Genomic DNA, 23,086 nt, shown 5'->3' with positions numbered 1-23,086 from the left:
TGTAGCCTTGGCAACAAGTCTGTGCACTTTGACGCTGAAGATAAGTCGGTCTAAGTGCAATGGAGCTTACTTCTCAGGGAGTCTGCTTAAGCACTGAGAAAGAGAGCAAGACAAAAAGTATTGCAGCGATGGAAACCCCACAATAAGTGCCATCATCCTGAGCACCAGCTATGCTGGATGGGGCTGGTGGAAATTGGAATCCAAAACTATCTGGAGGGCCTTGCTAATCCCAAATTTTTCTGAGGCTGAAGAATTAGGATTTACCCTAGGCACTGGAAACAGCCTTAATGGCTATTAAGATGGAGAAAAACAGATAAAAAGAAATTCACTCACAAATCTTATTTGAACAAAGAACCTTTTTACAATCTATTGTAAAAGTACATTGCATCTATAGCTGTATTTCATTAGGCAGGTACAGTGTTTGATGATGATTTATTAACACATTTTGTGGTTTTTGTCCACTTTCCCTTCATAAGCAGGTGAATCTCTCCCTCTCTGTCACACACACACACACAGTGTGAGTTTCCAGGTTTTTTTGTTCAGTGGTCATCTCCCTCCTGCGAATCCCAAAGTTAAATCTCACAGTGGGAAGCAGCAGAGGCATCTTGTCTCTGGCACTGGTATATGTAAGTATATTCCCATCAACACTTACTGTTTAGCGTCCACATCTGTTTCAAGAGTTTTATAATATCATGCTAATCATGTCTACTTAAAAGTATGTCCTATTGCATTAAATCAGGTTTACTCCCAGCTAAGTGGGATTAGAATTGCAACATTCATTTTTAATGTTGCAAGACACTCCATGATGATGATGATGATGATGATCCCTTTTTTTCTCCAAGGAGCTCAAGGTGGCATATAAACATGGTTCTCCTCTTCCTCATTTAATCCTCACAACAACCCTGTGAATTAGGGTAGGCTGAGAGGCAGTGACCGAAGGTCACCCAGTGAGCTTCATGGCTGAGTGGGGGTTTGAACCCTGGTCTACCAGGTCCTAGTAATAATCATAATAATCATAATAATAATAATAAATTTAATTTCTTCGTCGCCTATCTGGCCAATGGCCACTCTAGGCAACTTACAAAATTATTAAAATACAATTAATAAAATACAGTAATACAATAAAAACAATAGATCTACAACAGCAATATTAAAACTGGGTAGGAGGCATTACAATTATATCGATTAACCCTCCCCGGATTCCCCGAAGGCCTGCTGAAAAAGCCAGGTCTTTAAGGCTTTCCGAAATACATTTAGAGAAGAGGCATGCCGGAGATCTTGTGGGAGGGAGTTCCAAAGAGTGGGGGCCGCCACTGAGAATGCCCTCTCTCTTGTACCCGCCAATCTGGCTGTTTTTGTTGGCGGGATTGAGAGAAGGCCCTGTGTGGCCGATCTTGTCGGGCGGCATAATTGGTGGCGTTGAAGGCGCTCCGTGAGATAAACTGGGCCGAAACCGTATAGGGATTTAAAGGTCAATACCAACACCTTGAATTGGGCTCGCAAAACAACTGGAAGCCAGTGTAGGTCGAACAACACTGGTGTGATGTGATCTCGGCGGCGACTATTCGTAAGTAGTCGAGCCGCCGCATTTTGTATCAGTTGTAATTTCCGGACCGTTTTCAAGGGTAACCCCACGTAGAGCGCATTACAGTAGTCCAAACGAGAGGTGATCAGGGCGTGTACCACCAGTGGGAGCTGATGAACAGGAAGGTAGGGTTGCAGCCTTCGTATGAGGTGTAGTTGGTACCAGGCTGCCCGGCCCACTGCCGAAATCTGAGCCTCCATGGACAGCCTGGAATCAAGCACAACCCCAAGGCTGCGGACCTGGTCCTTTAGGGGTAAACTCACCCCATTGAACTTCAGGTCAATGTCACCCAACCTTCTCTTGTCCCCCACAAGTAGTACCTTGGTCTTATCAGGGTTCAACTTCAGCTTGTTCCTTCCCATCCATCCACTCACGGATTCCAGGCAGTTGGACAATGTCTCCACAGCCAACTCTGGTGAAGATTTAAACGAGAGATAGAGCTGAGTGTCATCCGCATATTGATGACACTGCAGCCCAAATCTCCTGATGATTGCTCCCAGCGGCTTCTAACTGCTATACCACACTGGATCCCCAATAAGAAGAAATTGTAGAGAAAATGATTTTGGCTCAACACTGGGAGAAGCTTTCTAGTGGTGAGGGCAGCTTGCCAGTGGCACAGATTGCCTTAGGAGGAGACAGCCTCTCCTTCATTGGAGGTTTTTATGCAAAGGCAGTTGACTATCAGGGATACTGTACTTGAATCCTGCATTGTAGAACTTGCAGTGAAGAGTGGGTGGGAATGGATGGCCATCAAGGTCCTTTCAGCTCAGTAAATGGACAGTTCTCCCAATGGAGGGCTTTTGGAAGTGGAGTCCCCCAAGGAACGGTATTGGGACCTGTGCTTTTAAAGTTGTTCATAAATTATCTAGAGTCAGAGGTGAGCAGTGAGGTGGCCAAGTTTGCTGATGGTACTAAATTGTTCAGAGTTGCTAAAACAAAAAGGGTTTGCGAAGAGCTCCAGAAGGACCCCTCCAAACGGAGGGAATGGGCAGTAAAATGGCAAATGCAATTCAGTGTAAACAAATGTAAAGTTGTTCATATTAGAGCAAAAAATTCATAGGCACTGTAGTGGATATCTCAATGAAGTTATCAACCCATTGTGCAGCAGCTGTGAAAAAGGCAAATTTCAAGCTAGGGACCATTAGAAAAGGTGTTGAAAATACAATTGCTGATATCATAATGCCATTATATAAATCTATAGTGCAGCCGCATTTTGAATACACTGTACAGTTCTGGCCACCTCATCTCAAAAAGGATAGAAAGGGGCAACCCAGAATGATCAAGGGGATGGAGCGACTTCCCTATGAGGAAAGGTTGCAGCATTGGGGGCTTTTTAGTTTAGAGAAAAGGCAGATAAGAGGTGACATGATGGAAGTGTATAAAATGTTGCATGGCATGAAGAGAGTAGACAGAGGAAAGCTTTCCTCCCTCTCTCATAACATTATGCTCTGCCTCCATAGTCAGTGGCTGCATGCTTCCAAATGCCAGTTGCTGGAAACCGCAGGAGGGGAGAGTGCTCTTGTCCTTTGGTTCTGCTTGCGGGTTCCCCATGGGCAACTGGTTGGCCACTGTGAGAACAGGATGCTGGACTATGTTGTTGTTATGTGCCTTCAAGTCGATTTTGACTTACAGCAACCCTTTGAATCAGCAACCTCCAATAGCATCTGTCATGAACCACCCTGTTCAGATCTTGTAAGTTCAGGGCTGTGGCTTCCTTTATGGAATCAATCCATCTCTTGTTTGGCCTTCCTGTTTTTCTACTCCCTTCTGTTTTTCCCAGCATTATTGTCTTTTCTAATGAATCATGTCTTCTCATGATGTGTCCAAAGTATGATAACCTCAGTTTCATCATTTTGGCTTCTAGTGCTGGTTCTGGTTTAATTTGTTCTAACACCCAATTATTTGTCTTTTTCATGGTCCATGGTATCCTCAAAGCTCTCCTACAACACCACATAGAATCATAGAATCATAGAGTTGGAAGGGGCCTTGTAGGCCATCAAGTCCAACCCCCTGCTCACAGCAGGAAATCCACAGCTAGAGCATCTCCCGCAGATAGCTGTCCAGCCTCTGCTTGAAGACATCCAGCGAAGGGGATCCCACCACCTCCCTAGGCAGTCGGTTCCATTGCCGAACTGCCCTTACTGTCAAGAAGTTCCTTCTAATGTCCAATCTGAATCTACGCTCCTGCAACTTAAAACCATTAGACTTAGTCCTACCCTCTGGGGCAGCAGAGAACAAATCTGTACCCTCCTCTATGTGACAGCCCTTCAGGTACTTAAAGAGTGCAATCATGTCACCCCTCAGCCTTCTCTTCACCAGACTGAACATGCCAAGTTCCTTCAACCTTTCCTCATAAGACTTGTTCTCCATACCAGCTATCATCCTCGTCGCCCTCTTCTGGACCCGCTCTAACTTGTCTATATCTTTCTTAAAATGAGGCGCCCAGAACTGAACACAGTATTCCAGATGAGGCCTGACTAATGCAGAATATAGTGGGACTATTACTTCCCTCGACCTGGAAACTATAGCTCTGTTTATCCAGCCCAAAACCGTGTTTGCCTTTTTTGCTGCAGCATCACACTGCTGGGTCATGTTCAACTTGCGATCCACTACAATTCCAAGGTCCTTCTCACATGCACTACTGCTAAGCAGGGTATTTCCCATCCTGTACCCGAGCATTTTGTTTTTGTGGCCTAAATGCAGAATCTTGCATTTGTCTTTATTGAATTTTATTTTATTAATTTCAGCCCAATTTACTAGTCTATCCAGGTCCCTTTGCATTTTATTCCTGTCTTCCATTGTGTTAGCTATCCCTCCCAGTTTCGTATCATCCGCAAACTTCATAAGGCTTCCCTCCACCCCGTCATCTAAGTCACTGATAAAAATGTTGAAGAGTATCGGCCCCAGGACAGAACCCTGTGGCACTCCACTCGAAACCTCCTTCCAGTCCGAAGCAGAGCCACTGACGACCACTGTTTGAGTACGGTTTTCCAACCAGTTGTGAATCCACCTGACAGTATTTCCATCTAGTCCGCATTTGACCAGTTTGCTAATCAAAAGGTTGTGGGGGACTTTGTCAAACGCTTTGCTGAAATCTAGATAGATGACATCTACAGCATTTCCACCATCTACTAAGCTAGTGACCTGATCAAAAAAAGAGATGAGATTAGTTTGACAGGATTTTTTCTTGACAAACCCATGCTGGCTCCTACTAATCACAGCATCGTCATCTAGATAGTTGCCAATGGACTCTTTTATTATCTGTTCTAGTATCTTTCCCGGTATTGAAGTCAGACTGACCGGCCTGTAATTCCCCGGATCTTCTTTTTTACCCTTTTTAAAGAGCGGAACGATGTTTGCCCGTCTCCAATCCTCCGGCACCTCTCCCGTTCTCCATGATTTCTCAAAGATGATGGCAAGAGGTTCCGAGAGTACATCAGCAAGTTCCTTCAATACTCTGGGATGCAGTTCATCAGGCCCTGGAGATTTGAACTCATTTAGGTTAACTAGGTATTTCCTGACTATCTCCTTATCAATCTTGAACTGCAATCCCGACCCCTTACTGAGATTGCTACCGATGCAAGGTTGCACAGTGTTCCCTTTTTGGGAGAAAATGGAGGCAAAATAGGCATTGAGCAGTTCTGCCTTTTCCTTGTTATCTGTCAACATTTTGCCATCCTCATTGAGCAGCAGTCCCACCGTTTCCTTGGTCTTTCTCTTGCTTCGAACATATCTGAAAAACCCCTTTTTGTTGTTCCTCGCTTCCCTCGCCAGCCTCAGCTCATTCTGGGTTTTAGCTTTCCTTACGTTATTCTGCTCGTCGGTACTCTTCCTTGGTGATGCGTCCTTCCTTCCATTCTTTATACATGCTCTTTTTTATTTTTTACCTCCTCCACCAGTCTTCCGTGTAGCCACATTGCCTTTTTCCAATGTCTTCCGTTTTTCTTCCTCTTTGGAATTGTTTGTGATTGCTCTTTTTGTAATACCTTCTTCATGAACTCCCACGCTTCTTGGGCTCCTTTTTTCTTTAGTCTATCTAGCCACGGGATCCTACCCATCATTTCCCTGAGCTTGCTAAAATCGGCTTTCCTGAAATCCAAGGTCCATATTTGACTATATTCTTCTTTGGCTTTCCCCAGAATCACAAATTCCAGCATTACGTGGTCACTTTCCCCCAAGGTACCGACTGCTTTAATTCCCGTGACCAATTCATCCCTGTTAGTCAAGATCAGGTCCAGGATTGCCGATCCCTTTGTTCCTTCTTCTACTTTTTGAAAGAGGAAATTATCAGCAAGGCCCATCAGGAATTCGTTGGAGGTTTTGTGCTTCGCAGAGTTTGTCTCCCAGCAGATATCTGGGTAGTTGAAGTCCCCCATCACTACTACTTCTTGCCTCGAGATTTCAGAGATTTGTTTGAGAAAGGCCTCATCTACCACCACTTCTTGGCCAGGGGGTCTGTAGTAGACACCTACTACCATGTCAGTTTTATTTGTTTCTCCATTTATTTTTACCCAAATGGTCTCTATCGGACCACTTTGTTCGCTCTCTTGGATTTCCATAGAGGTGTATTTGTCTTTGATGTACAATGCTACTCCCCCTCCTTTTCTGTTGCTTCTGTTCTTTCTGTAGAGTTTATATCCTTGAATGGCTATATTCCAATCATGGGAGTCATCCCACCAAGTCTCTGTTATCCCTATGAAGTTATATTTGCCTTGATGCACTAAGACATTTCAGATGTTTATTTTTCTCTTATCTGCTTTTTTCACTGTCCAACTTTCACATCCATACATAGAGATCAGAAATGCCATGGTTTGAATGATCCTGACTTTAGTGTTCAGTGATACATCTTTGCATTTGAGGACCTTTCTAGTTCTCTCATAGCTGCCCTCCCCAGTCCTAGCCTTCTTGACTATTGTCTCCATTTTGATTAATGACTGTGCCAAGGTATTGATAATTGTGACAAGTTCAGTGTGCTCGTTGTCAACTTTGGAAGGGACTGCCTTCAAGTAGATCCCGACTTATGGCGACCCTATGAATAGGGTTTTCATGGTAAGCGGTATTCAGAGGTGGTTTACCATTCCTCTGAGGCTGAAAGGCAGTGACTGGCCCAAGGTCACCCAGTGAGCTTTATGGCTGTGTGGGAATTCGAACCCTGGTCTCCCAGGTCATAGTCCAACACCTTAACCACTACACCACACTGGCTCTCAGCGTTGTCAACTTTAAAGTTACCTAAATCTTCTGTTGTAATTACTTTAGTCTTCTTAACGTTCAGCTGTAGTCCTGCTTTTGTGCTTTCCTCTTTAACTTTAATTAGCATTCATTTCAAATAATTACTGGTTTCTGGTAGTAGTATGTTATTGTCCGCATATTTTAAATTACTGATATTTCTCCTCCAATTTTCACACCTCCTTCATCTTCGTCCAGTCCCACTTTCCATTCTGCATATAGATTAAACAAATAGGGTGATAAAATACTCCCCTGTCTCACACCCTTTGTAGCAACTTGTAGCAACTCTGTTGGTTATAAGAAGCTGACAGCAATGCTGTCAGGAGTCTACACCAAAAGGGTAGACTCCTAGCAGGGTCACCCAAGGCATTCAAAAGCACCCAAAGCTGAGACACCAGACTAAGATGCATCCAGACTCAGAGGAAGGCAATGATAAACCACCTCTGAATACCTCTTACCATGAAAACCCTATGAATGAATGCTGGACTAGATGGACCATTACCCTGATCCAGCAAGATCTTATATTCTCTCTCCTGCATAGATCAAAGAGCGAGCATGGCTAATTTAGTTATATTGAACTAGGATCTTTCCTATCCAGTGCATATTTCCTACAATAAAGGCAAGCATTATTGTTTTCCTAAACCCAGAGTCTCAGTGTGATTATATCCAAAGCAAAGTGTACTCCTTCAACAGGGATCCTGTTACAGTTGAGCTTCTGCCAAGTAGTCAACTTCAGAAGCTAACACACTGGGCCCCAAAAGTCCACACTTCCCTATCTTTCCCCAGAGTTCTACTTAGTTAAAAAGCAGGGTCAGATTAGGTAGGCCCAGAGGTACTTGAAGAGATAGATTTCTGCTGGGCTTTTGTAATGTTTCATGTGTGTTCCCATTCACCCTGGACACAGATGGCACCTGAGCATCTAGAAGGAGAGTCAGTTCAAGACAGGGTGAGAGTTCAAGCATCTGTTCAAGTCCAGGAAATGGTCTGAAGGCACATGAGGCCACCACCTTGCTGAAGCTAAGCAGTTCTGGGTCTGGTCAGTGCCTAGATGGGAGACCACCTTGGAACCACATATATGCCACCTTGGGTTTCTTGTTGAAAGAAAGGTGGGACATAAATGTAAGAAAATAAATATTTTGCTTCGAGGTGTGAAGCAGGGCCAGTGAGGAGTGTGGCCTAGGGAAAGGAGGTGTGGCCTAAAGAGAGGAGGTGTGGCCTAGGGAGAGGGGGTGGGCCTAGGGAGAGGGGGTGTGGCTTGGAGAGAGTCCAGAGATCCATGTGAAAAGGCCCAGAGGGTTGCATTTGGCCACAAGCCTGAGGTTTCCCACCCCCAGTGCAGAGTGTGGGGTGGCCACAGCCACTGCTGGCATGCAGTCCCTGCGGGGTTGACCAAAGCTGAATGCAGCCCTTGGGGCAAACAAGGTTAGCAACCCTTGGTGAAGGCAATACACAGCTGGATGGACCAAGGGTCCGACTTGGGATAAGGCCGCTTCCTGGGTGCCAAGCATTAGATAAAAAAGGCAGCTCCCTCGTTAGACCTTTGCACTCTTGGCGCACACACCCTGCCTGTGAAACCCACTTTGTTCTTTATAACAAAGTATTTATTTATTTATTATTTATTGCACTTGTATACCGCCCCATAGCCAAAGCTCTCTGGGCGGTTTACAGCAACCAAAAACATTAAAACAAATATACAATTTAAAACACATATTTTAAAAACAATTTAAAACACAATTACAATAAAGAAGCTACAAAAGTAGCTTCTTTATCCTACAGCGAGAACCACAGAGGAAAATAAGAAAACAAGGAAAGCAATGCTTTTGTTCAGGTTTAATTTTGAAGACAGTGAGAAACATTCCTGCTCTCCAGCACTGAGATGCAAGTCTTCCCATCCCAAGTATCCAGACCCTTGCATTTTGAGATTCTCCCTGGCATATTTTTCTCTTTCGGCTCAGCAGAGTTTCCTGCGTAGGCCTTGGTCCAGGGAGGTAGGAGTATGCGTCTGCCAGTGGAAGGTTTTTGGAGCATCTGCAGTGAATGGTTGCAGGAGGAAAGGATTTATATTGTATTCTTATGACTGGACACTGCAGTGGATCCACTGAATGGAGGGTGGTCTAGCTTTGGCAAGTTCAACTCTTTGTGGAGAGTCAGGCTATAGGGAGGGAGGTGGAGAGAGGAGAAAGAGGATCTTTGAAAATGTAAGTACCATTTCTTAGTTGTTTCTTTATGCTGGTTCTCTCCCTATCCATGGAGACTTAGTATGCTTTGGGACCATTCCTCCCCAGTCACAGCTGCATTATTCTCAAAGTATTGTGCTCAGAGCCAGTTTACAGGCATTAAGTGACATGGCTTGATGACAAGAAGGCCACCTCCAGGTTTTGGAGGGTCTTTTCCCAAGATGTCCTCAGAAGGCCTAACTCTTTGCTGCAGTCTCCACAAGAGGCTCATGGCAGCAAATGAACGTCAAGCCCAGAGGTATCAGGTGACTCAGATTCAGTGGATGAAGACAGGACAGCCCCAGTTTCTCACTTTCTCTGTATTCTGTCCTAGGTTCAAAAGGATTAGAAACACTCTGCTGCAATGCTGCCGAAAGTGCAAGATCCATCCCCTGGTCTCCAAACAAGAACAAATAAAAGTCATCTTTCAGAGGTCCAAGGACCAGGGGATGGATGTGAGTGGGTCGGGCAGTTCAGGTGAGGAAATGTCCTGGGCTGAGAGGTAGTTATTGGGAGGCCAGTTAAAATTGGGTAACAAGGAGGGAGGTCTCTGATTCAAGGAGTCTGGGGGGGCATCCCGTTTGAAGGAGGGGGGGTGATGTTCATTTTGCTTTTCTTCTGACTTTTCCTATAGTGTCCTCATCTTCAGACACGCCAACACCAACGGACATAATCTTCCCCTTAAAGGAAAGGTTCCCCAGGGAGAGTCCTCCAAAAGTATTTAGGCACCTTGAGGCATGGAGAAAAGGTACCACCACCATCTTCCTCACTGATTTTGAAGTGGAAGCCGAGCTCTCTGTGTCAGCGTGATGCAGTAGTTTGATTAGGTGGTGCCAATGTGACCCCAGAGGCATTCTCCAGTGCATTGTGTATCCAACAAGATAGATTGCAGTTTGTCCTTGTTTGTAATAATTTCCCTTCCTTGAAGTATCATTTTTCTTTATTTCTCTTCCATCCTGTTGACCTGATTATTGAAGACCTACAGAGGGCACAAAACAAAACAAAATAACTGCATGGAAGAACACGAAAAGATCCTATTGGACCAGGCCAGTGGCCCAACTAGTCCAGCCTCCTGTTCTCACAACAGCCAACCAGATGCCCATGAGAAGTTAACATTCAAGTACCGCAAGGGATGTGCTGTGCCTTAGATTGTTATGCTCCATGGTCTAATTTTCTACAGGATACCAACTGACAGCAGTTTGGACCTGGAGTTATCCTCAACAGTTCTAAGGATTTGAAAATGAGACTGATAAAGGAATACCAGAGTGAACAATGGAACTGATGTCACAATTGTGACTGTGACTACGGATGCTGGACAGAGCCTGTGATGCCTTTTCTGCGAGATGCTCACATGTGGCATTAAGTGCAGGGCAGGGATGGGGGGTTGGCTGTTAGATATTTGTGATTATTACATTGTATTATTACCCTGTGGGTTTTTCTATCTATATGAAACTAAATAAAGATTTATACAATTAATAAACAAAAAATTGTTCAGAAATTGCACAACTTCTGTCCTGTTTTCATGGGGTGAGGGTTGGACAAGCAAGGGCAACATCAGGCCAAAGCTTCAAGGGCTGGTTCTTTGCCCACTGGGGGATCTCCGTTGGGTCTATGGATGTTCACCAGGGTGCACACTTCCATCTGCACCTTTACACTGGGAACGAGATACCAGCCATCCTGGGTCGCTACTCCATCCAGAACTGAGAGAGGGGCTTTCTTGTGGAACAACACAGCTTCCCCCTTGGACTTCATAGATGACCTGCGAGCAGAGACCTCCCCTACCCATTATTTACACAGTCCATCCACCTCCTCTGAGGGGAGGTGCGTTTCCTCAAAGAAAGTCACATCCACTTTCCACGTTTTAATGTTACGTAAGAACTGCTACTATTTCTAAGGGAACCAAGGCCCTGGCATTCCAACTAAGACTTTTCAACTCTATCAGCTGGGCTTGGAGTTGGGGAACCAAGGGAGGAGTGGAACCAGGGACAAAGGAACCACCCCCAAATGGACTAGACACTTTGGATGTGACCCATCCAAGGATCCATACCAGTATTGTATCCTAAGGTCAGCTGAAACTAACCAGAGGTCCTCCATGCTGGTGATAAGCCTGGATGTTTAGAAGACCTAAACACCTGCCTGAAGGACCAAAAGCATGTTTTCTAAAAAAAACCTCATGGAGGCTGCAGCTGGGAGAGGTCTACAAGGGAGGGAAGACTGGGACATGAGAAAGAGTTGAAGTTCCCTTGATTGGACATGTCAGTGTTCCTTATAGCCTATAACTACCTGGCCAGCCATTTAATGCAACAGTTACCTGCTTTGTAACACTCCAGGTATTGCTGAACTCCAGTTCCTGTCAGCCCCAGCTAGCATGGCCAATGGTCAAGGCACTGAGGAACGTTCTTGCTCCCCAGCACTAAGTCACATCTCTTCCCATCCCAAGCCTCCAGACCTTTGCTTTCTCAGATTCTCTCTGACCCTAGTTGTGTCTTCTTTGGCTCAGCAAAGTCTACTGCATAGGCCTTGGTCAAGGGAGGGAGGAGTAAATAGTATGCAAGCAGAAGATTTTTGGAGCATCTGCAGTGAACAGTTGGAGGAGGAGAGGATTTATATTGTATGATTATGACTGGACACTGCAGTGGGATCCACTGAATGGAGGGTGGTCGAGATTTTTTAAAAAATGAAATTAAACCAGCTGAATCCATTGAAAGCTATAAAAAACTAATAGTAAGAAGAACAATGCCCATTGTTAAGCAAGGCTGGAAATGTAGTGGTGACATACCCTGCATTGTGACATGTCCCCCAGCTGGATGACCTGTCAAGGAACTTTCGCAAGTTCAACTCTTTCCGGAGAGTCAGGAGACAAGGAGGCAGGTGAAAATGTAAGTAGGATCTGTTGCCAAGATGTCCTCAGGGGGCCTAACTCTTTGCTGCAGTCTCTACAAGAGGCTCATGACGGAAAATGAATGTGAAGCCCAGAGGTATCAGGTGCCTCAGATTCAGTGGATGAAGACAGGACAGCCCCAATTTCTCACTTTCTCTGTATTCTGTCCTAGGTTCAAGAGGATTCTAAATATTTTCCAACAATGCTGCAGAAAGTGCAAGGTCCATCCCCTGGTATCCAAAAAAGAACAACAAATAAAAGTCATCTTTCAGAGGCCCGAGGACCAGGGGATGGATGTGAGTGGATCGGGCAGTTCAGGTGAGGAAATGTCCTGGGCTGAGAGGTAGTTGTTGGGAGGCCAATTAATATTGGGTAAGAAGGAGGGAGGTCCCTGATTCCAGCAGGCTTGGGAGGCATCCCATTTGAAGGAGGTGGGGTGACATTCATTTGGCTCTCCTTCTGACCTTTTCTATAGGGTCATCATAATCAGGAACACCAAAGAACATCATATTTCCACTAAAGGAAAGTTTCCTGAGGGAGCACCCTCCCAAAGTCTTTCGCCACCTTGAGGCATGGAGAAAAGGTACCACCACCATCTTCCTCACTGATTTTGTCCAAGGTCTGGTGTCCAAGGATCTCCTCGCCCTTCCCTCCCTGCTGAAATTAGGCTTGGAACAAGCATTGTATTGTAGCTAACAAGATAGACTGCAGTTTGTGCTTGGTTCATGTGATGTAGTGCCTGCAATCATGTCCCTTCCCTGATGTATCACTTTTCTTCTTTTCTATCCAGATGATCTGATAATTGAGGATCTATAGAGCACACACACACACACAAACATACAAACCCAGGTACAAAGAAGAATATGTGAAGTCCTGCTGGTTCTGGCCAGCGGCCCATCTAATCCAGCATCCTGTTCTCACGGCGACCAACCAGCTGCCCATGGGAAGTTAACATCTGAGTGGCACAAGGGATGTGCTCTGCCTTAGATTATTCTGTCACATGGCATGATTTTCTACAGGATACCAGCCAGCAGCAGGTAAACCTGGAGGTATCCCCAGCCTTTCTAAGGCTTTGGGACTGGGACGGAAAAGGGAGCGCCAGAGTGAGCAATGGACTTGATGTCACAATTGTGACTGTGACTATGGATGCTGGACAGAGCCTGTGATGCCTTTTCTGCGAGATGCTCACATGTGGCATTAAGTGCTGGGCAGGGGTGGGGAGCTGGGTATTTGTGAGGTTATTACATTGTGGGTTTTTCTATATTTTTGAAACTAAATAAAGAATTATACAATAAATAAATAAAAATTGTCCAGAAATTTCTGTCCTGTTGTTTTCATGGGGTAGGGGGTGGGATGAGCAAGGTAAATCAGTTGGACAAGATCAAGATCAAAAGCAGTATGCGACCACAGCTTTAAGGTGCCTTTGCCCACTGGAGCATCTGCATTGGGTCTACAGATGTTCACCAGGGCGTACACTTCCATCTGTACCTTTAGAATCAGAGTAAGTTTACTGGCCATCCTGGTCTGCTACCACAACCAGAACCGAGAGAGGGTTCCTTGTGGAACAGTTCAGCGACCCCCTTGATATCCTAGAAGACCCACTAGCATAGACTTCCCCTACCCATTCTTTACACAGTGTGTGTTTCCTCAAGAAAGGCCCCATCAGCTTTCAACTTTTTAAGGTTGCATAGGACCTGCTACCTTATACTAGGGGAACCAAGGCCTCTGGCATTCCAACTAAGAATTTTCAGTGCCATCAGCTCGGCTTGGATTCATGGAAGAACGGGAAGTGCAGAACCAAGAAGAAAGGAACCACCCCCTCAATGGACCAGATGCATCAGAGCTTGCCTGAAATGTGACCTATCCAAGGATTCATACTAGGGTTGCCAGGTCAGAAGCATCCCAACCCTGAGATTTCAGGGGCGGGCCCGAGTGATGTCAGGGGAGTGGGCCCGAGTGATGTCATTAAGCTTGATGCATTAAGGATAAACCAAAGTTGCTTGGAGCATACAGTTCAAACAAAAACATTTCTCTGATTGGAAATTAAGATAGAAATCATAGCTAAAAGATGGAGCCTAGATAGGGAACATTTAATCTAGCCAACTCGCTTCTGGCAAAAAGGGTTTAAGTGCCCTCAGGCCAGGTCAGTCACCAGAAGACCACTGTAGGAAGAAAGGAGCCTAGTGTTGTGGAGATGTTAGATGGGAGCACTCGGGAGTAAAGATGGATGCCCCTGAAGGCTGCAATTCTAAACACACTTACTAAGGGATTAAGCCCCATAGAACTCAACAGGACTTACTTCAGACTAGATATAGTTTGGATTGTGGTGTTGGTAAACCTTGACTAGGGATCCTCTTCAAAGACATCCATATCCAAGCAGGGTTGGCAACCCCTGCCTGAAATGCCCTGCCCCTATCTTTTAACATGGCTGCTCCAAACTTCTTCACAGATTTGACCCTTCACTTAAGAAAGAGGTCTGAGAAATGAGTAAGAGTAAGAAGATGCTCTACCCTTTCTGTCTACCCTTTGGGCTGCTATAATTCACTTTGACAGCCAACCCAATGCCAGTGAGTAATAATTGACAGAGGGAAAACACACATGGTTTGGTCTACCTTCACAGACAGCAGCTTGGGAACAACAATTGCAGCCACACTTCCAAATATGTGAATTCTCTTTTATCAGTATTGGGCAAGAAACAAACCATCATTCAACCAACAAGGTGCATCATCAATGGGTTTAATGGGATTGAGCTGAGCGCATGGAACCACTGCTGTTGCTTCTATGGATGTAAGGGAGTGAGGTTAAAGATAAGTGAAATGCAAATAGAAAAGAAAAACAAAAGATAGTGATGTGGCCCTTGAGTCTCTCCCCACTTTTAGGAACAAAGGAATCTGGCTTATATTCACACAGGCCATTTGGTACTATCTAGCTCAGTACTGATGACATGGACTAGCATTGGTTCTGCAGGATTCCAGGCAATAGTCTTTTCCAGAAATTGAATTCTGGACCTTTGCATGCAAAGCATATGCCCTACCAATGAGCTCCAACCCTTCCCCTGTTTAAAAAAGTATATTTTTAAATTGTTCTTTCTAATTCACTATTGAATGCACATCATATCTAGGGCAGATCCACACCATTCATTTAAAGCACATTCAACACACATTTGAAGGACATGAATTCCCCCCACAGAATCACGAGAACTGTACAGTAGGGCCCCACTCATACGGAAGGTTAGGTTCCAGACCCCACCGAAAAGCGAAAACTGCCAAAAAGCGGATCAGCTGTAGCGCGGGGGTCTGGAACCTAACTCGCTGATCGCACCAGAGGAGGAGGAGATCAGATCTTCCCCTCCTCCGGTGCGATCAGCTGGAGTACAGGAGTCTGACCACCCCTGAGGAGGAGAAGATCAGCTGTAGTGCGCTACAGCTGATCTTCCCCTCGTCTGGCGCAATCAGCAGCAGTGCGGGGAGCTTCAGCCCCCCTCCAGCTGATAGTCCCGCTGACGCCATATTAGAGGAATGCTGAAAAGCAGAACACTGAGAAGTGGGGCCCTACTGTAGTTCGTTAAGGGTGGTGGGAACTATAACTGTGAGGGGGAAACTACACTTCCCAGGATTCTTTAGGGACAGTCATGCACTTTAAATGCGAGTTGGATGTGCTTTAAATGTATTGTGTGGATCTACTTAATAAACTTTGCCTGCATGTAAATCGTTTTAATTAATTTTTCAAAATGGAAATGAGCTATGAAGTGTACTGGGTGACCATGGGCTACTCACCATCCCTCAGCACATCTGCCCCTCAGGATGAAAACAATAGAGAACCATGGCCACCCCAACGAGGAAGGGCACACTTACAATGTAGAGGAACTAATCTACAACCATAGTGTGAAATCAAATACTTATTGGGACACAGTATGAAGAAATATTTATATAAGCATGACTATCAAATATGTTTATTATTTACACAACCCGTACAGATATTTATAATGCAATCCTATGCATGTTTACTCAGAAGCAAGGCCCAACGTATTCAATGGGGTTTACTCGAACAGGGAAGCGTGCAGAGAACTGCAACCTTAACTGATAAGGAACTTGTTCTTTCAACAAGCCTTTTAAGTTGAGACTTTATCCCAGTCTGCGTCTTTGTTGGAATTCCTTTTAATATGTTTGTAAACCTTTTCTTTTTTTAAATAAGGTGTTTTTTAAGCTTTTAAAAAATGTTTTTAAAGATGTTTTGATTTAATATATTTTAAAGTCTGTTTTTATAATGTTTAAAGTGTTTTTAGTGCTTTTGTTTGCTGCCCTGGGCTCCTACTGGGAGGAAGGGAGGGATATAAATCAAATAATAAATAAATAAACTTCATTCATCCAACCCAAAATTCAGAATCATACCACTTTAAGCTGTTTTGCAACTTATACTTGTTTTATGGTTATTTGATTTTAAAGAGATTTATTTCTTATTGTGAGCTGCTTTGGTTTCCAATCACCAATCCTACCTCACAGGGTTGTTGGAAAGACTCCATATATATACACACACTGCAGATGTAAAAATACATACACCCCATATGTTTATTGTCAAACCAGTTGGTCATTGCAGAATATTTAAAAAAACTAGTATTAGTTTCCTACATAATAAAAACTGTGATACCTAAGCCCTGCCTAATTGCTTTATGAAACAGGATTGGAGGAGAAGAGAAAGATTTACAACACAAACGCAATTCTTTGCTATGTTCACTCAAAAGTCCCATAAATTTACAGCACAAGCCTAACCATGTCTACTCAAGAATAAGTCCTATTGTATTTGTTTATTTCAGTACGAGACCAGCAAAGTTAATAGTTACAATAATAATAATAATAATAATAATAATAAATTTTATTTAGTTAGTCGCCTATCTGTCCGAGTTAACGGACAGTCTAGGCAACTTACAACAACCAGGATAAACTACAATATACAATCAAAAAGTACAAAAATAATCCAAACATCAATTAATACTGAGCAATCAAATGTGTGCTTAGGGATGAAGATGATATGGCTGAGTGCTGACATGCAAAGAAGGTAACTAGGAAGTTTTGCTTCATTCCCACACTGGTGATGCTGAGATCCTTTTGGAGGAAATCTATTGTCTTTTTTTATTTTTGTGATTAGGACACCATTGCCAGAGTCCCCATATGACCTGACTGAGTCTCTGAGCCAGTACACTATAATGAAGTGTTAAAATGCTTGGGCCAAGCCCTTTCTGCGTGCCATGGCTACCACACAAAATCTCGCCACCATATCCGTAATGAGTGGATCACGGTCGTCCAGTAAAACATGCACCTGGATATCTTCAAAAGGTCTGAATCTTTTTAAAAGGCAAGGAGATATAAACAAAGTGCGAAGGTCTGTAATATGACATGCTCTACCCCTTCTATCACTCCAGAACCACAAATACAGACCCGTTCTTTTAGCGGTACTTTCTTATATCTCCTCTCCAATACAGCAGAGTGGAGAACGTTAAATCTGACCAGAGAGAACTCCCTTCTATACTTGGGGATGCTTAAGGAAGTTAAATAGGGCGCGGGTACAGGTGCTTTTACACTGGGCCCTATATTGTTGAACGCCGATAAATGGCTCATATTGTGCTGGAGCTCAATGTCCCTAATACATAAAGAAATAAGCTCTTTAGCTTTAAAGTATCCCAGTCGTAGTATATCTGGTCATGAGAAACCCATAGACAGCAATTTAGAGTTCCTCGCACGTTTCCAACCCGATTGATATGGATCTGTGAGAGTTAATGGGGCAAGTCCCAGAGGGAAGAAGGTTAACTTTAACCACATGTTCATCCTGTATACCCAAGACCTAGTCTCAACCAGCAAGGTACCTAACTCCTGATGTAACACAACATTTGACATACAACAAGGTAGACCTAGAATGTTCCTGATAAATTTGGATTGTGCTCTTTCCAGGGAGGCACAGTTACCCTGGGTGCATAATTGTGAGCCATATAGGAGTCCTATTGAATTCCACATACCCTGGGATTTGGGATTAGCATTGCAGCTTTACTCCCAGAAAAGCTTCATATTGGATTAAAGCTTCATATTGGAAATGTTTTCAAAGCACTGCCCTCTTCAACAGCCCAGGGGTTGACTCCTGCACACAAGAGAAAAAAAACCCTGAAAGCTATATACTTACTCAATTTATGAAACTTTCAGATAAACGGGAAAAACAACAATTTTCTGGCATTGCAATGAGGTCTAGGCACTGCCTGGGTCAACAAATCACAACCCTGACTTCACTTATTGGCTACAATCCTGAAAGGGCGGGGTTAGAGCAGCCTGCTACAAACTGATTTAACAGATCTGTTAAACAGATTTAACAGTTGCGGGGGAGGGGTGGCTGACGTTTTGGTGTATAGCTCGTGAACCAGTCCACCTAGAAACTTTAAGCTGAGAGTCCAGAGATTAAGGTGACTCACCTGGGGAGGACCCCCAAAAGCCAGAGTATCCGGCCAAAAACCAGACATCTGGTAACCGTAATAAACCTGGATACTTAGCAGGCCTGAACAGCTGAGTGAAAGAGCAAGAGACAGTGAGCATGTTTTCAAGAAAACCCATGGAGTTTAGCAAATCCTACCCCCAGACCCTTTTAACTAGAAACCCTACAGCACTTGTCACATCAAATGTTGATTTCGTTTCTCCTTGCCGCTGTAAGCTTGAAATTGCTCGCCATTGGAAACACAGCTCCCCTTTTACTATGGATGGGTGATGGAATAAGGTTTGGAGCTTGGCTCTGCTTGAGAAGCTCACCCAGCAAAGTAAACTTAGTCGGAGGGCTATGAAATCAGATAAGTCTGAAGCAATATGGTGGCCCTTTCTAACTTTTCGTAATGGTGAAGGCTGTACCCAGCGACCTCTGACTTCTCAGTTACAATTCTGGATTTGTCAAATTTGTCATTCAGGGTTCTGTCTTCTTTCCTGGCTATGGGGCACAAGTTTGTGGTTTCTTGAATGTTCTTTAGTGCCTATTTGTATACACTCGTCTGCTGTATAGTTATTACTATGGTTGGTGTTTTTTGTTGACATGTAATGCTGCTGTCTTATGGAGTCATCCATGAATTTTGTTTCTTTGTTAGAGTTAAATGTGTGTTTTGTTTGTGTGTTATCAAAAATCAATAACAATATCTTTAAAAAAAACCTCATGGAGTGTAGAGCCACAGGCATGGGGGGCGCTAAGGGATGGAAAACAGGGAAGGAAGGAGGGAATGAGCTGGACACAAGACAACAAACAATATGTGGCTGCAAGCAGACAGACAGCCACCAACACCATACCCATCATCCTTACAGGAAGATTTTTGTGGGGGGGTGGGGGGGGGGAAGGAACCAAATCTGTCAAGAAAAAAGAGAAGGAAAGAAAATGCGAGGGAGGGAGGAGGAGAAAGATAAGCCCTTCAAATACTGCTTAATAGAGTGGGCCCGACCAAGACAATGGTGTCATCTTGGTGCACCCAGGAATCCTTCCTAATTGGTCCACTGCACTCCATGGAGCCAGCACTAGGGCCACCATTACAGCAGCCTGGATGTGCCAGGTGAATTTCGAATTAGGGAAATTGATCTTGTATGGCTTGTCCCTAAATGCACACAATTCCCACCTCCATGCAGTCCTTTAAGCTGTCAAGGGGCAGTTGTCCCTTGCAGTGTAAAGAATCCTTTGGGAGGTCAATTTGAGTTCAGAAAAAATTACCCTTTTTTGGAGATGCTGTATTGAGAGGCTGGTGGGTTTGCATGGGGAAGAGTAGATAGAGAGGGGAACCTCCATGCCTCCTAGACTGTTTTTCTGACCTAGGCAGTGCTGATCTTTCTTTAGGTGCTAGGCTGATACTCTTAGTTTTAGTTTTTAGTTTATTTATATACCACTTTTGGAACAAAAGGTCCCCAAAGTGGTGAACAACATATTAAAACAGATTACCAAAACAATTACATAAGAAATAACTAATAAAAAATATACAGTAAAAATACAATGCAACAAGAACAATGCAAATACAATGCTAGCTTATACAACACACAAGGTATCATGAAGAAACTTGCCAAAACCTACCAATAAAGTGAATATTAAGCAGAGGGATTAAAAACTAAAATGTACATGGTGAGAGTTCTTCCAACAGGTTAATGCCACTATGAAGTTAGGAAAAGCCTTTTTAATTCTTCCACACTTATTCTTACACATGTGCATTGTACTCTTAGGGTTGCTGACCTCATTTCCTGCTCCTCCCTTCATTGTCCCACCCTGGGAGAGGAGACATCTTTCCTTTTTCTCTCCTGCAGAGGTGAAAGAACAAGCATGGCTCTTTGCATCTCCAATTTAATTAGACAGATCTTTCCTTTACAGTATATATTTCCTACAATAAATGTAATATTTATTGTTTTCCTAAACCCAGAGTCTCAGTGTGATTATATCCACGTGTACTCCTTCAACAAGGACTCTGTTACAGTTCAGCTTCAGTCAGCACACAACTCCAAATGCTAACACACTGCGCCCCAAAAGTCCATACTTTCCTGTTGTGACACTGAATTCTGTTTGTTTGTCTGTTTGAATTAATAACATATTTTGTTCAATTAAGCTTTCTTTGCATAGTCAAAGTAAAAAGGAGTATTAGGCCTGTTATGCTGTTTTAAATTCATAGTAGAAATGTATTGAGAATCACATTGCTTGTGCTAAAATGCTGACAGTTAATTTACTTGTGTGTGTGTAAGGAGAAATGCTAGTTTGCTGAATTGCAAAACCATTGTTTGTTTAAAGCTGTGTCTGCAAAATAGATAACTGTATTCTCACAGGCTTTTAGTTGCAAATGCACCTGTGCCGAAGAAAGTATCAGACTATGTTGCACATGTACAAGGCTAAGATGAACATAACAAGATAACAAGTGTGAAAAACAACTTCTAAATATGGTTATGAGGAGGAAATGGGCATGGATTAATGATGTAGTTATGATGTAGATGAGATGAAATTGATGCATGAATAATTAGTAAAATAAAGCTTATAAAAAGGCCAGCACAGCAGAGTCTGTCAGAACTGGCTTGGCCCTTCTCCACATGCACGTGTTAGAAATAAATATACTCCATCCTCCATCTTGTTTCGTTCGTTCTTGAGCTCTATTGGGAGCGGATCCAAGCTACCAGGATCCCTAAAAGGGACTGGGGCGTATTGTTTGTAACACTGTCTTTCCCCAGAGTTAAAAAGCAGGCTCAGATTATTCATAGCTAGGCCCTGAGGCACTTGAAGAGATAGAGTCTGATGATCTTTTCTCATGCTTCATGTGTGTTTCACTTTGTCCGGGCCACAGATGTCACCTGAGCATCAAGAGTCCAGAGGGCCAGATGGAAAGGCCAGAGGGTTGCATTTGGCCCCAAGCCTGACGTTCCCCACTCCTGGTCTAGAGTGGGATGGGCACAGCCACCACAGGTGTGCAGTCCCTGGAGCAGCTGGCCAAGTGGAATGCTGCCCTTGGGGAAAGCAAGGTTAGCTGCCCTTGGTGAAGGCAATGCACAGCTCGATGGACCAACAGTTTGGCTTGGGATAAGGCAGCCTCCTGGGTGTCCAGCATTAGGGGGGAAAGGCTCAGATGATTCGCAGTTAGGCCCTGAGGCTGTTGAAGAGAGATTTCTGGTGGACTTTTTTCATGCTTTCTCTGTGTTCCAGCTTGTTCTAAATAAAATGGTTTGGTCACTATCCTTTGTGTAAAGAGTACATCTTACAATAATCACAGTATTCTGTGCTCAGTCTCATCCCCATACCAAACTGACAGCAGCAAATCAGAACACACAATTAATGAACCGAGATTATCTCTATAATCATCTGTATCAACAGGTTGCCAGACTCACAGGATCCAAAAAGAAATACATGTCCCAGCATACCTTTGAATGAAGCCACTCTCCCTTCCCTCTCAGCATAATTAATTACCCTATTTATTCCATCAGTGTTTAATGAGGGTGAATTCCTTTAAGCCCCGCCTTCATATCCAATAAACAAAAATGATACAAATATTTAAAAAAATTATTGTACAAAGAATCACCAGAGTCTAGTTGTGCTCACTCACACAAATAGGCAGTTCAGTGAAATAAAAAATCAGCAAATATTAAAGCAAACATAAGCAAACAGTTGATCTGGGAAAGCTGATCAGAGCAGACAAACACAGTCCTGTAGACCAGTTAACCTCCAATATCTTAGCTAGATTCAGATAACGACAACAGGGGAGGGATTTACAGCTGGATAAGATTTAAAGAATGTTTTTCTGCCTAGAGACAGATGGCTGAGACCTCCTGGTGGGCCATAGCAATCAATTTGGATTGAGGTTAGTTTAGTGGTGCAGAGAGCTGAATGGTCAGATAACAGAAGACTGATAGAAAAGTATCCAGAACCCTCTCTACATTGAAATGGATTGTGAAAGTATGTGTGGGACAGAAAAGTGTGGCTTTGAGATTTTGGGGAAAACTTAAAAATAAACTGCTGGGTGTTTCACTTGGTAGGGTTAAGCCCAGGTTGCCCAAATGGACCAACCACCACTGTGTCCAGTACTTCACAGCACATCAGCCCGCAGTCTTTGTCTCAAAGCATTGGCAAATGTCCCCGGACACAGCAGTGAACTATGCATAAAACAGCGCTTTACCAACTTCACCTCATCCGAAGGATACGCCCTTACCTCCCGAGCCATCTGCTCCCTTCAGTAGTACATGCGCTGGTTCTGTCTCAGTTGGATTACTGTAATGCTTTATATGTGGGTCTTCCTTGGAAAATGGTCCGTAAGCTTCAGTTAGTGCAGAATGAGGCAGCCCGCCTGATTAAAGGCAGCCGCCGGCAGGATCATATCACCCCAGTCAAGGAACTGCACTGGTTACCAGTGGTTGCCCGGGCCAAATTTAAGGTCCTGGCCTTAACCTTTAAGGCCCTTTTTGAAGCCGGCCCACTCTACCTAAAGGATCGCCTCCATTTTCATCAGGGGCGCCAGCTAACAAGATCCTCCTCGAACTGTTCACTTTTTATTCCCCCATTAAGAGCAGTGAGACTGGTGAGGACCAGGTCCAGAGCCTTTTCAGTAGTGGCTCCCTCACTATGGAACTCGCTGCCAACCGACCTTCGCCTTGCTCTGTTTCCGTCGGGCCTTGAAGACCTGGCTCTTTAACCAGGTGTGGGAGGGGGGTTAGG

The 23,086-nt window shown here is 44.0% G+C and overlaps 1 protein-coding gene across 1 annotated transcript in view; it reads right to left on the bottom strand.

The window, feature by feature from the left end:
- LOC133371506 (protein shisa-2 homolog) overlaps positions 1–23,086 on the bottom strand; it is a 35,266-nt gene that overhangs the window by 4,288 nt on the left and 7,892 nt on the right. The gene's annotated exons all lie outside the window — the stretch shown is intronic.

Source organism: Rhineura floridana, chromosome 16 (assembly GCF_030035675.1).
Source record: "Rhineura floridana isolate rRhiFlo1 chromosome 16, rRhiFlo1.hap2, whole genome shotgun sequence".
Lineage (NCBI taxonomy): Eukaryota > Metazoa > Chordata > Lepidosauria > Squamata > Rhineuridae > Rhineura > Rhineura floridana.
Note: the sequence above shows the minus strand (reverse complement) of the source record. Positions and strands in the feature narration are given on the sequence as shown.